Below are 16216 nucleotides of genomic sequence, written 5' to 3' on the forward strand. Positions count from 1 at the left end.
AAATGGGCCCAGCTCAGGGAGGAGAGTGGGGGGCCGGGCCAAGGGCCGTGGGGGATAATTAGACAGTTTTATCCCAGCTTGTTGATATAAATGTGGCCGACTGAGCCCCCTACGCCCTTGCTTCGCGGTAATGATCATGTCTAACAGGTGGCAGGCAAACAGAGTGGGCCACGAAATGGATACCTTGCTTCCTGGCCGCGTCTCTTTTTTTGTTTTGTTTTGTTTCCTGGTCCAATCACAGGCGGCCTCCCCTCCGCTGCGGTTGCGTTCAGGATTGTTGATACAGCGGAGTGTTGGATATTTGTCACCATCTCATCACATTCTAGCTAATCTCATCCTCCCCCGGGAGCCTCGTAGTGAGGGCCCGCCTCACAAAGGGTAAACCAAAACACATCAGTGTGTTTAACTCAAGTGGGTTTGATGCAAAAGAAAGTTGACACTTCTCTTAAATAAAGACAGCGCTGTCGGAAATGTTTACATTTTTTCTTCCTCCATAGAACAGCCTGCTCTTGTAATCTACTTCATGACTGACATGTGCATGAGAATATCTTTATCTAATACAGAAAACATGTTTATATATATCCATGGATATCCATGGAAACTAATTCCTCCCCCTGCCTCCCATTTTCGCCTCCATTCACCATTTCTACAACGTGCTTTGCAGTTATAAGCCCCTGGATTGAGTCATCCCTGACATCAGGGGCTGAGCACAGCTCTGCACGTCCAAATCTCCTGCATCCTGTGGACGGGGGGGGGGGCTGCGTTGAGGTATGCATGTGAAGAGGCATTGGAGACCACTCAACTCCAGGCTCCTGATTCACTGTCATATAATGGATCATTTGGAGCCGAAAGGGAACAGAAAAAATGATCCATGCGTTGAAACGTAATGCCTTGACAGAAATGTGCAGAACAGATCCTGGCCAGTAAATAACGCTCATTTGGTCAGGGGAACTTTGATCATAATATGGGGATTTCGAGTGATCTATACAGTAAGTTGCTGATTTGTTGAAGGCCTGTGCTGTGACCGAGGAGAACATCCAGAAGCCTCTCAGAGCCTTGCTTTGGTTTGTGGTAGCTTGTGTCCGGCTAATTGTGGAGGCCGCCTTCCAGATTTAGGAGCTTGAACCCTTCAGGCCGTGTCCTGCTGGATTTTGTTATAATATTCACCTAGTATGCATCTTAACCTTAACCCCAGTCTTTACTCTCATCTAGGACCTAAAGCATGTCTTTAAATAGCCCTGAAAAAACTATTTTTAGGATTTAAAATTTTATAACTCCTTTTTGTTTTTCTTTGTGGTTTGGCGCAGCAATGTAAAAGCTGTGTGTTTTGTGGGGGAGCGCTCCCTGGGACGCCTGATGCGACGTCCTCAGACCTTTGGGTCACTCCCGCGGTGAAGGTTTGGTATTTTTGTGAGATTTATCACGTGATGGAATCTAAGTACTGAGAGATATAGAGGCCCCGAAACAACCAGAGAGTACGATCAGCACAGCAGACGACACGCTGCCCACTCAGCTCCTATTGGCAACACTTAGGGTTCATAATCCAGCACTCTATATTTGTCTGATTGGCCGCCACAGCTGACAGCAGGTCAGCCGCCACGTTTCAGACAACAAGAGTTGCGACGGAGGCCGGCATTAATAGCCTGTACAGTATTTTTAACCTCATGCTGTAAGCGTTTAAAGTACATTTCCACTTTACCTTGTTGCATTTCCAAAGTAAATATTCCTTGTCGCCCATGTGTTCTCCGCTCTGAAAGAATCTTGGCTCCTTCGGCCGGTGGCAGAGCCGGTTCACCGGCCGTTCAGGTCACGGTGGCTGTAACGGAGCCGCTGTGAGGCCCCATTGCACTTCACATTGGGCGTCCTATCTAACGTTTGTGTTTTGAAGCATTGAGTGTAAGTGATGCAAACAGACCCTGGGATCACACTCTGAGCTTTTGATTTGTCTGAGATGAGCCAATGGAACAAACAAGTTCTTCAAGTCTGGCTAGTTTAACTCAAAATGCTGATGTACATTATATATATAAAGAGATGTGTTCGCTAAATGCCTCCATAAGTTACTCAAGAGTAAAATGGTGTAATTCATTATCTTTTATCTTGTGTGTAAATGAAAATTAAAGTAGTTTACTGGTAGAGCAGCAGGATGTTCATTATGTGACTCTTCACTTGCTCATTGTTTGTCTGTGTTTACTGAAATATCTCTGACCCACATGTGACTAATATCATTTCCACGCAGACAACAACCCCCAGCTCTAAATTTATCTCTTTGTCTTTGTTTCGGATTCCTGTCCAAAACTCTGACGTGTGCGGCTTCCAATGAATATTGCCCTGTCATTGTTAATGCTGCCGGCAAGACATTTGATATATTAATATACTTTGTCTCAAAGCACACGGAGTACGCAAGCCATCCACTAATTAGCCTTTGAACTCAAAGATGTTAAACTCTGTGTAATTTGGGGAGAGAGACAGAAATTTAGACATCTTTTATCTGCTTTGTTTTATAGCCGCTGCCTGAGGTTTGAACTTCACTAACACAATCTCACTTTGTTAAATCGCCTCAATCTAAAATGATGTTGTAAAATCCAAGACTGGTTCTTATAAAACCGTCAAACCTTAACACCGATAAGTTGTCGAAGCCCATCAGTGCAGCTGTTTAAGTGCTGTCTGTAGCGATATCTCGCCTCGAGTGTTCATTTACTGTCTCAGTTGACTCACATGCTTAAAATACAGTGCAGCTCCCATTAATGTGTCTGTGGTGGTAAAGGTCCTTGTAGAGAGGCACTATTATTACAGCCATTATTATACTTCATCAAAAACCAAAGGCCAAACTTGAGATGTTGTTTCTTTCGCTGAGAGAATCACTGCGGCTTTGGCCAAAAGAAGGTTAACAAAGACAGGAAGATTAAATAATACATTCATCACATTCTGAGAGGCCGGGGGCCAAGTTCATGTCAAATCCATAACAAGCAAAGTATCCTCGGCTCAGCTCATTTCCCCACACGCACGTCACACTCTGCTGGAAATCTGCGTAGAGGATGTATTGATCCTGCTGGTGCTTCCTTTCTCACAAGCTCACAAACAGAGCGGCGATATCACACGCAGCGCCACAAAACAACCCCCCACCCCCTCCTCCCAGCCCCATAAAACAAAATAATAAACTCACCACTTGCCAAAATAATCCCAGTGCTTTGTGTGTGCGCACTTCCATGCATCCTTTCACTCCAGTGGGTGGAAATAGTCTCTGCGTCCGTGTGTGTGCACATGCACAGGTACATAAAATAATGAGAGGCCGCCATTGCTTTTCGTCAGTAATAATAAGGCATCTGTGTACATGCACAACACCATTAATATGCATCAGAAGCTACTTGTGGAGTAAGTGGCACATTTTCCAGTTCCTACTTAGAAGTCTGTGCTCCCAGTAGAGTGATAGTCACAACCTACGTCAGAGCTGAGGGCATTCATTCCTGTTCAGTTCTTTAAAGAGGGGAAAAGTTGAATTTAATGGAAAACATTTAATCTACAAGAGCTGCTTTATTACTTATAATTATATGTTCCCATCCTCATCATCATCATAACTGTCATCACTGGCATAATTATAATAATTATATATAACCATTATGTGGTAGAACCCATCAAGAAGTCACCAGGACGCTAGGTTTTTCTGCAGTAACAGATTTGATAATGAAAACTGACTCCTAGTGGAAATGAGGAGCCACTGCATTGTTAAATCTTAAAGGCAAATGCAGATACAGTAGAAGAAACAGCGTGTTGGAGTATATGTGAAGGTACAGTATAATAATAATATAGTTTATAATAGTAGTTTTTAATAGTAGTTTTTATTAGTGCATAAGACAAAAGTATGTTTGCTAAATTAAATGCACCAATTTAATTTTATATAATTTCTTACTGTATGATGAAAGACCATAAATTAATCTAAATTACATTCAAAACTATATCAATAAATGGTTTATTCTTCCCAAAAGAATGTTGAGGTGAGCAAAACTGTGACATTCTGTCCACCTGCTCTTGTTCTTTCTTTTACCTGACAGGTGCTTCATCATTCTCCGTTTCAGAATGGCTGTTCCTACAGTTTTTGTTAACAGATTCCATTGCTTTTGTTTGCCAGCAGCACCGTTTTGAGGGTTTAACAGGAGCCAGGCTCGTCTCTGACTCACCCTCTCCACCTCCTCTCTCTCTCTGTTGGTAGCGATGGCCGAGCGGCAGCTGCGTGTGGCCCTCTGCCTTGCTGGGCCGGTACCAACTGCTTAATTATCCTGCCACACGGGGCGGGAGGCGTGCAGGCAGGGAGTTATGGGAAGAGAAGGTAATAGGAATGTAGCTCATTGGTTGTAATTCAACACAGGATGTTTTCATTGGTTGACTGTTGCTCAGAGTCGGATTGAAGAAAGTATAAATCATGCAGCAATTAAGCATAAAGAAGGTCTGGCAGCAGAGACGTGGAGGTTTATAGCCAAACGCCACCGCTGTCTGGGTGTTGCTGCTTAATTTAGTAGTAATTTCTGCTGCCAGAGTTGAGCTAATATAAGTGAAAGTGAACATTTTGAGCCAACCAAAATTTGTGTGTCCAGCTGAAGGCTAAACCTATGTAATGTCTTTATGAAAAACATTCTGAAGTGGTTATTAGCTTACTGTACAGAGGGAAGGCTTGAGTTGCTGTCCTAGAACGTGACCTTTGACCTTCCTCACCTCTGCATGAGGTTGGCCGAGGCTGGTACCAAGACGACATCCAGTGCCTCAGTCCCTGAACGCCTCTCAGCACTCTGGGTTGATGTGTGGCTGGTATTTGTGCTTCCACTGCATTCACTCAACCGGAGGCTGATGATGTTAATGAAAGGCCGGTGTGAAGTCATTTCGGGCTACGTCATGTTTAACTATCCTAAATCCCTGCAAGCCCCGGCCTCAAGTGGCTTGTTGCTTAAATAGAAGCAAGTAGCTAGTTGTCTGCTCCTCTAATGAGCTCTCGTTAAAACAGGGAAAAAAAAGCTGGGCTCGTGTGACATGGATGACCATCACCTACTCTTTCCTGGGTTTCTCCACACACATACATTCTCTGTACAGTATTTCACTGCATCTGCTTCAGCACAACCCCGTCGGCGATCCAGTTACGGCCCGCCTGGCCGGGCTCTTGCATTAGTGGCGTAGGAGACCTGTGAACAGGGAGTATCGGATGCTGTAATATGGAAATTCCTCTGTAATGCAGAGGCTGCGGGATTGTGCGATTACTTAATTCATTTAGCTGAGTAAATGTTACTGGTCTGGAAGGGAGTTAGCGCGTGTGTATGTGGGAGCAGATCCGTCCGAGGAGCGCTCAGTGCCCTCGTGTGTGTGTGTGTGTGTGTGTGTGTGTGTGTGTGTGTGTGTGTGTGTGTGTGTGTGTGTGTGTGTGTGTGTGTGTGTGTGTGTGTGTGTGTGTGTGTGTGTGTGTGTGCGTGCGTGTGCGTGTGCGTGCGTGCGTGTGTGTGAGAGCGTGTAATGGCAGTCATGTGTGGTTGTGGGTGCGCGATCCTGCGTGTTACGGTAGATGGGAGTATAAATGGAGCCTCAGTAACAACAGGTTGGGTTTAAGGCTCCGGTTTCATGCGCCCAGGGAACAAGCCATTAAGAGCGAGTCCTGAGCCCACCAGACCCACACTCCTCCAGTACCCACATGACCTATCCGGGCCCTGATTTGTGGTGCCTGACACTTTAATTCATTGGAAAACACAAGTCAGGACCCAGGAGTTAAGTAAGTCCATTAACACTATGCAGAAGTAATGCCTTCCAGTGCCGTGCCAGCCCTGCCACCCAGTGTGATCAAGCACGCAGACGCGGTTATTTCGCAATGGGCGAATATTTTCTGGAGGTTTTACTGAACGGAGGCTGCTGACAACATAATATAAAGCTCTAGCGTTATTAGGGAAGTGTATAAAACGAAGTGATTTCTGTTGGGTGTAAGGAACCAGAGGACTGTTTGGATGTTACTCGGCTCACTCAGCTGCTACCGTTTTAAGTACAGTATATTGAACACCAAGCTCTGTTTATGAGCAGAACCCAGTGCTGACAGTTTGCAGGAATCCAATAGTTTCTTGGAATTTGATTAGTCTACGCTGTATCATGAAGATGTTATATTCCACTCTAGTTTTTCACACATATGAAGTCAAAGATGAATTTTATCAGCTGTTGGATTCACTGAATCCATCATTCCCCCAAGAGTGTTTCCCCGAAAATGATTTCATTGTTCTCTAATCCGTTATGTGGAGCAGCGATGTCAGCTGAGCTCTAAATGACTCAAAACACAGCTGCTGGGGAATGGAAAACATGGGGCCGAACTCAACTCCGGCAAAATGGAAAAAGGTGGAGTCGAAAAGCTGTTAAAACTATCTGACAGATTCGATACGCTCTGCAATGTGGAACTGAATTATTAATTTGGGAAGCAGGCCTGTTAAATCTATCATTCCATTATTCTAACAGGAATCCAAAGGACATTTGCAGCCTGCGCTTCAGCAGCCAACGAGCTCGGCCTGTTGATTTTACAGTGTGAAGTTGGTCTAACTTCCATTTTAACGCCAAGCGGTGATACTGTACAGAGCTTCTGACGGAAACTGTGCAGTGCCACCTCATGGACAATCTTTAAATGCTCTAAACTGGTAATTCAGCATTTAAAGGGCCTCGCCTTTTTATTAAATCAGGGGCAGAATCCTGGTTTTCATCCCTCGTTGATGTTGGCCTCGTTTTCATCAGTAATTGTAAAAGGACGGACAGGGTTAAAAGATGAGTTTCATACTTTTTAGACAGTTGGAAGGTCAAGGTTCCGTTTAATCATCCATCCGAGGGGAGATCCGCCCCCCGTGTCCTAAACAAAGAGAATCTAGAATCGGTTCCAGACCGATATTCCCAGTGTTTATCTCCTCATGGTGCTGTGTATATGTATATGAGAAGTTACTGACAGCTGGAGTCAAATTCCTGGTGTGCATCAGCATAGCTCACTCTTAAAGGAAGAGGTTTAATATCCTGCCAAATCGCTTTTTTTGTCCTCTGGAGACTTGAGCATAAGCTTTTTCTGCCTCTGGCCAGGAACTGTGTTTTAGTCTTATTTCCATTTACCTGCCTCTAAAAGCCTCTTGTCAGTTCAAGCACAGATGTGTTGTGCATTAATGTGTTTTTTAAGAGAATTGTTTATTCTGTAAATTTACAGCACAATTATCTACATAGTCAACTGTTGTGTGCATCTATTGAATTGCCCTGATAGAGTCAAGTGCTAGTGCAGTTTATATATACAGTATATACATGTATGTTACAGTTTTTCTATTTTTCACATTTAACATCTTGAAGTCAAACCCAATATTTGATTTACTCCTTTTGGACCCATTTGAGATAATGACCTTCTCGTAGTTTTAAATAAATATCCATGGAATATTTCAAACCACATCTCAAAAATGCAGTCGTCTTTGCCAGGAGCGCTTAATAAATTCTGGGGAATTAAAGGAAATTGAAATATGATGTAGACAGAATAAGTAAAAACTCATAAAACTTCGTCTGCCAGCCCAAGATCCTGAAACTGGCCACGTTATCGTCCTCCGGGCTCCAGTGGCTTTCTCACTTCAGTCTCAGTGTAGACTTCAGGCCCTCAGCATCTTTGTGTGTGTGTTGTGGTTCAGGCTGAGGGGTTCGGGGGTCTCAGCTTGTGCCAGTGCGAATCACAGGGGGTACGGGATCCTTGGAGGTCCGGGGTTTTACAGCGCACACGCCGGCCCTTGTTCCGCCACAACTGGGGTTTGTCACTTGCTGATTTATGTTTTCTTCCATTAAAGCTTCTTTACAAGCCCACCGAGATTCCTGGACGTGTAGAGGAGGAGAGCGAGGGAGTGGGCAACACATGAGGGGCGTGAAATGTAAGCGTGAGGCCTGTGGAACAAAGAAAACACATAATGACTATGAGGCAAAGTGTGTCCCTGCCACCTCTCTTTAATGTGGTGCTAAGTAATAATTACTAACTAGAAATAATTATTATCACATCAGAAAAAGAGCAGGGATTGTCAACAGTAGAACTTCATGTCCTCTGTAATTACTTATAAACCTACACAAGCCATAGTTTGACCGCTTTGTTTGAAGCTGTGCTGGGAATTTTTTGGATTTGCTGCTTCTCCACAAACGAGGAGAAGCAGCACGTTGCACGTTGCACCGCCATTACCTCCTCTGTCCACAAGAGGGCGACGTGTTCCTTCCTAAGCGAGTCGCTGCGAGGCGTGCGGTCACGATCAGGCCTGTTGCTGCAGATTAATGACAGGTGTACAAATTCACAGTGCATCACCACTGCCTGCCTGAACCTTCAAAAAAAGCTGGACCGAAGCCGCATCCATGTGGACTCATGATTATTGACGGCGTGGAGGGGGGTCTCTCCATCTCCTTGTCGTCCCCCTTGTTGTTCCTTGACGCCAGCCACCTGCATTATGACAAAAATCTGCATCTCCGTGCTCCGGGCTGCTGCCAGTCATTCACCTCCACTGTGGCTCATGTTGGCCGGCGTTCAGCAGCAGCAGCAGCAGCAGCGTGGCTCAAGCAGTGCAGACTAAAGGTGAGGCTGAAGTCACGCAGATGAGTTCAACAGTTGACCGGACGCAGGCATATGTCTGTCCTCGTCGGCCTGAGCCTCCGGAGCAATGGTGTGTGTCAGTAATAAAGCTGTCCCATAACCCCATAACCTCTAGAATATTCATGAGGCAAAGTTTGGGCCTCACCGGACAGCTTGATGAGTGCTTGAGCCGAGTCTGTTCCCAGGCTCAGCAATAACACTCGCTGTCTACCTGGGTTACCATGGGCCGAGCTAGTCCAGACTCCCAGCAGCCCCCGTCTGGGGCCGGCGCCCGCTCCCCATTGGCCCAGTGCAGAGCTGTTTACTGGTGTCACCCTGGACCCAGCCCATAATAGGCAATGGCTCATCTCAGCGTTACGGCCTGTTTATAAATGAGGTGAAAAATGACACTTTTATTGCCTGTTGCAGCATCGCTGTGTCCTGCCGCGTCCCGATCCCCCCCGCCCCCCCGGCCCTGTCATATCAACGGAGCACTTATGGGAGAGAAGAAGTCAACAAGAAGCCAGAGGGGGAGTGTGGAGGTACAGTGGAGAGAGAGAGAGAGAGAGAGAGAGAGAGAGAGAGCAGGGTTATCTGGACAGTGACAGCTTTAATGCAGCATCTCCTAAACATGCATTAATCAGACGGAGGGCTGGTATAACTGCAACCACAAGGCCGTGGGGTGGGGGGGGGGGGGTGGAGGGACTGGAAGGGGAGGAGGCCGGTGGATGCGTGATTCATGCTTCATGCTTCATGCTCCAGTTTGGTTTACACAAACAAGACGGCCGCGAACACACAACAAGCGGCAGCAGCATCATTAGTGTCAGTCACGGCCCGCGATGGTCGGCACGTCTGTCCGTCATAGAGATGAATGAACCAGCAGCAATCTTGTTTTTAACAGTCATCTCCATCGTGTGGTGGGAATGGCTCCCCGAGCGTCTCTCCACCAGGGTGCAGCCTCCTCCCACAGCCGCGGGGCTGCGGGGAGCGCCGGCCCTGCAGAGAAGCTCTGTTATGTTATCAAAGTCTGCGCTATTTATAAAAGTCCTGATTCAGCTCCAGCCATGTTTGCATTGTGCGAAGGAGCGGGAACCTTGAGGAACGACGGCTGCTCTAGGTCGCTGTGGGAGGCAGCACAGTTAGCACATTAATGAACATGAAGCAGTCAGACACAGTGGCTGCAGTCGTCACAGCGGAAAATATCTACATTATATGTCATTAAACCTCTGTATGGGATGTAAAGCATGTGTGAATATGCTCGTTTTACCACCAAAAGACCAAAACCAGCAGCCAATGTAACCTTCACCTGACACGTGTACGTTGTTCCTCTGTGACCTTATTGTGTGTAAACCAGGACAGACTCAAATCAATGATGTTACTGTTTGCAGCTCAACACGGGCGCCATCGTTTAATTGGACCCTACAGACACTCACGAGTGGAAAGTCATCCTCAAACTTTGATTTGCTAAAGCCTCCAAAGTGAACTGGTCTTTGGATGGGGACTGTCTTCACTCAGGTCCTCAGACGGTGGACCGCGCTGCTGACGGCCATTTTATTAGCGCAGCGTCACCTCTGAGCACCAATGTTTGTCTCGAGCGTCGGCTTCGTCTGGCTTTCGTGGAGTCACAAATCGACACGCGCCATCGAAACGCTCTCTGTTCTCAGGGACATTTGAGTGAGCGTCGGCGACAGCGTGTGTGTGAGCGTGTGTCGTATCGCGGTCTAAATTTAGACCTACAGTATGTGAGGTTGACCTTCTGCACCGCGTCTGGGGGTGTTGTGGAAACACTTTCTTTCTCTGTCGCCGTCATCGTGCGCTGTCCTCACAGCCCCCCTCGTGTGTGTGTGTGTGTGTGTGTGTGTGTGTGTGTGTGTGTGTGTGTGTGTGTGTGTGTGTGTGTGTGTGTGTGTGTGTGTGTGTGTGTGTGTGTGTGTGTGTGTGTGTGTGTGTGTGTGTGGACATAAACTCAGTCTAAAAGAGGAGTCCTTCTCATCTATTCAAGGCTAGACTTTTTCAATGAGCTTCTAGTTACCATGGAAAAACTGCGCCTCTGTCCCGCCTGCAGCAGCGAGTCCATTGAAGACCCGGCGCAGCACAGGCCGCGTTCCGTCCAAACAACACCGAATCAAGGCCGGACTGGGCCGGCGTTGGCGGCGCGTAAATGGACGGCGACGACAGGAGGAGGCTGCTGTCATCGTCCGCCGCGCTCTCGGGGCACGGTGATATTTCAGACCCCGGCGATTGAGTTGCACGGGCGGTTTATTAAACTCTGCAGCTGTTGTTTGCGAGGTCACCTAGGCAACAGAGGTAATTGATGGACCTATCGGGTTCCGCGCGCTGCATGTGAAGCGTCCGCGGCCGAGAAGGTCTGGGATGCCGACGTGAGGCGTCTACACACAAGCCCAGTGACTACAACTTATTATGACTTACTGCACGTGTGTATGTGTGTGTTTATGTGAGAGATCAGCCTCTATTAATAAGAAGCTGATCTGACAGTGAGCATAAAACATTTGACTTCTCCCACTTTAAATGAGCTGTGACACCAGTTCCAACATATTTCAGCCTTGTTAGTTAGAGCGTTGCCCCAAATCTTAGCGACTTGTCTTATTTACACACTTGCACACTGTTTGCAGACCAGTCGCCTGCATTACTCATTGTAAGTTAATATGAGACTAAATATAGGAGAAGGTTTAATAAACATGTGCAAAGTGGCTGTTAAATTTCCCTCTATTGTCTTTCTAACCAGCCGAGCGCTGCCAGTTGCAGAACAAAACCGCAAACACAAGTAATAAAAGAATAACAATGACGCTGGTGTAAACTTTACATATAAAGTCTGAACTAATTCCACGAGAGTTCATCATCCATCAAAATGTGTCTACGTATCAACAACGTGTGGCTTTGACTACTTGTGTGAGCACTCATCACATAAATGCTCCCGTCCACTGGGGGTCTAAATTATTGTTTTGGCTCACTGGACCCCCCACTGTGCAGCATAATAGGTGGTTTGAGTGTGTGATGAAGCCTGTGGTGGGGGGTTTCCCAGGGCAAAGGAGGAGGAAAGATGAAGAGGAAGATGGGGGGGGGGGGGGGGTTCTTTCTTCCTCTGGGGGTAAAGAGGAGGGTGGTTGAGGACCACACGCCTTTCAGGATGCCTCCAGTGCAGACAGGGACATTTAAACCCTCTGGGTTCGTTAGAGAGAAGGCGGAAAAGGAAGTTTAACTAAATATTTTTATAATCTTACAGAATTTCAGAACTTGCTCTTTGTGCCTTGTTCGTGTTGTGGTGCCATGATGCAACCCAAAACCCGACAGCGCCACCCACCACCACCACCACCCCCCACCCTGAGGGAGTGTGACCGGCCTCAGCGACAGCTCTAAAGGAGCTGATCTGGAGTCAGGCAAACGCAGACACGGCGACGCAGCTCAGCTGCTCACGTCGCCCCGACGTCGGTTCCGCGGCTCGCTCCACTTTGTGCTGGTAACAGTGATATTATCAGAGTGATAAAACAGTATTTCAATTAGCAACACAGCTCTCTCTCTCGCTCTCTCTCTCTCTTTCCTTATAATCTATCTAGGGCACAGCTGTGCTCTGCTGGAGCTGTATAGTCAAAATATGGCCTCTGTAATTTTAGGTTTGCCAGAACATTGGGGAATTTACATTAGATGCCTAAAACCCAAACATGTTGATTTAAAAGACTTTCCAGTGATTTTAGTCCTTTTTTAAACATAATTAAAATGTGTTCAAAGTAATGAATTGTTTGATGACTTAAAAACAGAATTTAAACTTCACTGTAGGGAAAATATACACTATGCACAAATACAGTAAACACTGACTGTAAATAGATCAAATAATAATATTTGCTTCATTGTGAGAGCCTTGTGTGTGTTCTTTGTAGTCCTATAATTTTTATTCTAAAATTACATTTGAACATATTGACATCAGCTTTATATACAGTACGGGTTTCATACTCATTATGTCATTTTCAGAGAAACAACTGGGGTTCTGTAAAATAAATAAATAAATAAATGAATGTTTCTAAAATTAAAGCAATCATTTTGGTTTTCTTTTGTGTCAGTATTCGTAGCCTGGAAAAGGGCGCGACATCAGCCGACGCTGACGCGTCTCACGCTGTGATCCCACTTTGGCGCATTTGACTTGATGACGCCAACATGTGCTGCTATTTAAACGGTTCGTGTGTGACTCCATGAATATGTTATAACGCCAGCGTGTTTGAGTCATGGTGTTCTGCTGCTGGGGCCGCGCGGGGGGAGCCCGGCCTGGTTCTGGTGCAGCGCTCAGCGCGCGGCTAACGTGGACGGACGCGATAACAACCCGCGCTGAGGACTCAGCAGCTCCAGCTGACGCCCCCCCCCTCCTCTGTATCGCCTTGATCTCGCAGAATGAAATATTCATCTGTGTTCTGTCTCCATGCTCCTTCCGCGTCCTTCCCTGTCCCCGGCCCGGCTGCAGATGGCGCATTTGCATCTGCTTATTTGCGGAGTCATATCTGGAGACCTGGTGTGATCTCCTTGTTGCGTGCTGTGAAATGGGGCGTGACCCCTTCTATCTCCTTCCATCCTCCATCCTTCGCTGCTGCCGTCCTCCTGTCTGTCTGCCTGTGGCTCGGAGATGCGGGAGGATGAGTGTTCGCAGAGAGTCAGAGGCCAGAACGGAACAGCAGGAAAGCAGAAGAGTCAGTGGGACAGTGGCCACAGCTGATCCTGACTACGCGCCCGTATGTGATCAGTAAAGTAAAACTTTAAGGGCTTTCCACAACATTCTGGCAGCACATTAGTGTTGGCTGCTACTTCCCAGATGCTAAAATCTGTGGCATCGACTGCATTGAACAGAAGAACAGCACGACACTGTACAAATACAGAGTGACAACACTGCACAGATACAGACTTTACCTGGTGTCACAGAGTACACGGGCTGCAGCAGCCTGCGCTTTGGTCTCTGTGATGCTTCTCTGGGCCTAGTTTCCTCTCGTTTATCAAAACCAGTATCAACCCGCCACCGTTTGTACCATTGAAGCGCTACTTCATGCACGAGTGCAAAGTGCTGGTGATGTTTAGTGGCGTGGATACAAGAGTGCATCCTGCTGCTGCGTAGCGGTCTTCAGGCTCCGAGCTCCTCTGCTTTATTTCACTGTGTGTGTGCGTGCGTGTGTGCGCGCGCGCGTGCGTGTGTGCGCGCGCGCGTGCGTGCATGTGTGTGTGTGTGCGTGTGCGTGTGTGTGTGTGTCTTCAGTCTTGCATTGCCTAATACGTCCATGCAGGGATTGCTGGACAGCAGCGTGCGGCAACACAAAGATCAGGGCTATTCTGGTGCTGCCGCCTTCCCGGTGCTGATAGTAAAGGATTAATGAGGTGGGCACTCATCGCTTGTAATTAGAAACAACACTACGTCTATTTTCGGGCCTGTTCCTATGGAGAGATCTTGACCCTCGGGCAGCGCCCCCAAAGCAGCCTTTCCCTGCAGTAGATGCCTGCAGTTAATATTGGGCCAGAGCTCCTGCAGCTATGTGACACATGGTTCAATAGAGGAGAGTGCAGATAATTCACAACTCCACCGCTCAAATCAGATTCCGATTTCGTGTTGTTATTGATCCTAATGATTAGCTTCTGAGCTTCTGTTGTTCCTCGTCTGCGAGTGAATCACGGGGCCTCGGTCATATGATTCCCAGCAAGTCGGAACCAACTTCCAGACGAGCTCGGCCCAGTTTTTCACTTAGTTCCGTGCGAATATTGGATTTGTCTGTTTCTGATTTAGATATCGATTTTGTCAGAACGAGGTTGACAGGAGCAGCTCAAGCCCTCTTTTTATAGCCAAGATCCGATTATTTTTGTAGGTTTTGCCGCCGCCAAAATAAAAGCCCAACCAAAATAAACTTCAAGGACGCCAAACCAAACTTGAAGCCTCCCTGTTTATTTCAAAGCTCACAATAAGGGATTACAAAATTACAGTGCTTCAATTGCAACAGTTCAAGGAGTAGTAGGAGAAGAGTAGGAGAGATGACAGACGAGTCGAGGAATTTTTTAGCAAGTCATGCAAAAAGGTGTGGGAGAAGGCCTCCGTTATAATAGCACCCTTTGTGGAAAAAAATAAATCCATCTGTCCGTAGGTCAGTGCAAAAATAGTAATGAATATATGCATACAAAGAAAATAGATATATATTTATATACTGTATATACCGTTGACTACAGACACAGAAAGAGAGGCTTGTGGAGCGAAGCCCAACTCCACCAGAGCCTCTGAGCCCAAAGTAGAGACTCTGAAACAAGTCTAGTCGTAAAGAGTGCGCATCAAATAGCTCCACGTTGTTCTAATACAGAACCGCGGTTCCACATAAAAGGGAGCGGAGCCGGATGCCTCCTGGAGTCGTCCGTCGGGCCGTGGCCGCGTGGGAAAAGACAGACAGCACCATAATGACTTCGAGTGTCCCCACAGCATGCGTCAGTTTCCAACCAGATAGAATAACGTACAGTACAACGGTTACATTGTTTAGTCAGATAGATTATTACATACAAAAGCTATGTGCTGCCGCGTCTGTAGGAACCAGCAGATGGGACCAAAAGGTACTTCCATAACATCGGCGCCGAAGATAAGCACTCTTTTTGAGTTAGTTCATCACTAAATAGAAATGCACGAGCTACAAAGGTGGGAAATGCCTATCACAGCCTACAGTTGGGTTTTTACACATTTAAATATATTGTGGAGCACCAGTAGACACCAATGACAACAGCAACGAAAATACACAAGTCAGGACGCGGTGCCACACAGTTTGGTTCTTTTTTTTTTTTTTTTTTTAAATCCTCCATCGACGAGTCACCGTTAGAACTCACTTCAGTCCGAGGCTGCGAACTTGTTGTCATGCTCCAAGCGTTCACAGCGACTGAGTAAAGAAACCACCTGTTACTGTTTCATTTTGCATAGCGTGAGTTTTCACATGAGGGATTTTTGAAGCTTATTGTCGTGAACGTTGTTGTTTTTCGTAAAGCCTTTCTGGTGTGTGTGTGTGTGTGTGTGTGTGTGTGTGTGTGTGTGTGTGTGTGTGTGTGTGTGTGTGTGTGTGTGTGTGTGTGTGTGTGTGTGTGTGTGTGTACTACGCTATGAAACCTCCTCCTTCAGCAACGCCGACGATACGACGGGTCACGAGTGGAACATAAATTCCGGGACCATGGTCTCGTTCGCTCGCAGCTTCATGCAAACAACTGAGCTGAGCAGAAACCAGGAGAACTGGAGGAACAATAAAAGGAACCCTCGCTGAGGAAGCTTTGTACGAACAATAAAACACTCTACGAAGACAGAGTCAATCTGTACTTTTTGGTCTGAATGCTATGTTTTAACTTCACTTGAAGGATCACATGCTTTTTAACAGCCCTTGAATTCATCAAATCGAGCCCATTTCGATAAACGTGTGGTCTTCAGGATACAAACGCTTGCTTGTGTCCGTCCAGAAGGGATATTTTTGAAGTGCTCAGTATTTCGTGGACGTGCGCACAGTGATTTAATAAAGATGTGCTCTGCTGTGTACATGTGGTGGATGAGGTGAAGCCTGCGGCTGGATGGAAACGGGGCTTGAAGCAGGCGGGGTCGCTTTAAGCCTTTCCTCTTTGCATCTGTTTTAATCCGCTGCGTTC

The 16216-nt window shown here is 46.7% G+C and overlaps 1 protein-coding gene across 2 annotated transcripts in view; it reads left to right on the plus strand.

Annotated features, from left to right (window-relative positions):
* hlx1 (H2.0-like homeo box 1 (Drosophila)) overlaps positions 1-16216 on the plus strand; it is a 63906-nt gene that overhangs the window by 32600 nt on the left and 15090 nt on the right. The window lies entirely within an intron of this gene.

The sequence above is a fragment of the Betta splendens genome, chromosome 24, assembly GCF_900634795.4.
Source record: "Betta splendens chromosome 24, fBetSpl5.4, whole genome shotgun sequence".
Lineage (NCBI taxonomy): Eukaryota > Metazoa > Chordata > Actinopteri > Anabantiformes > Osphronemidae > Betta > Betta splendens.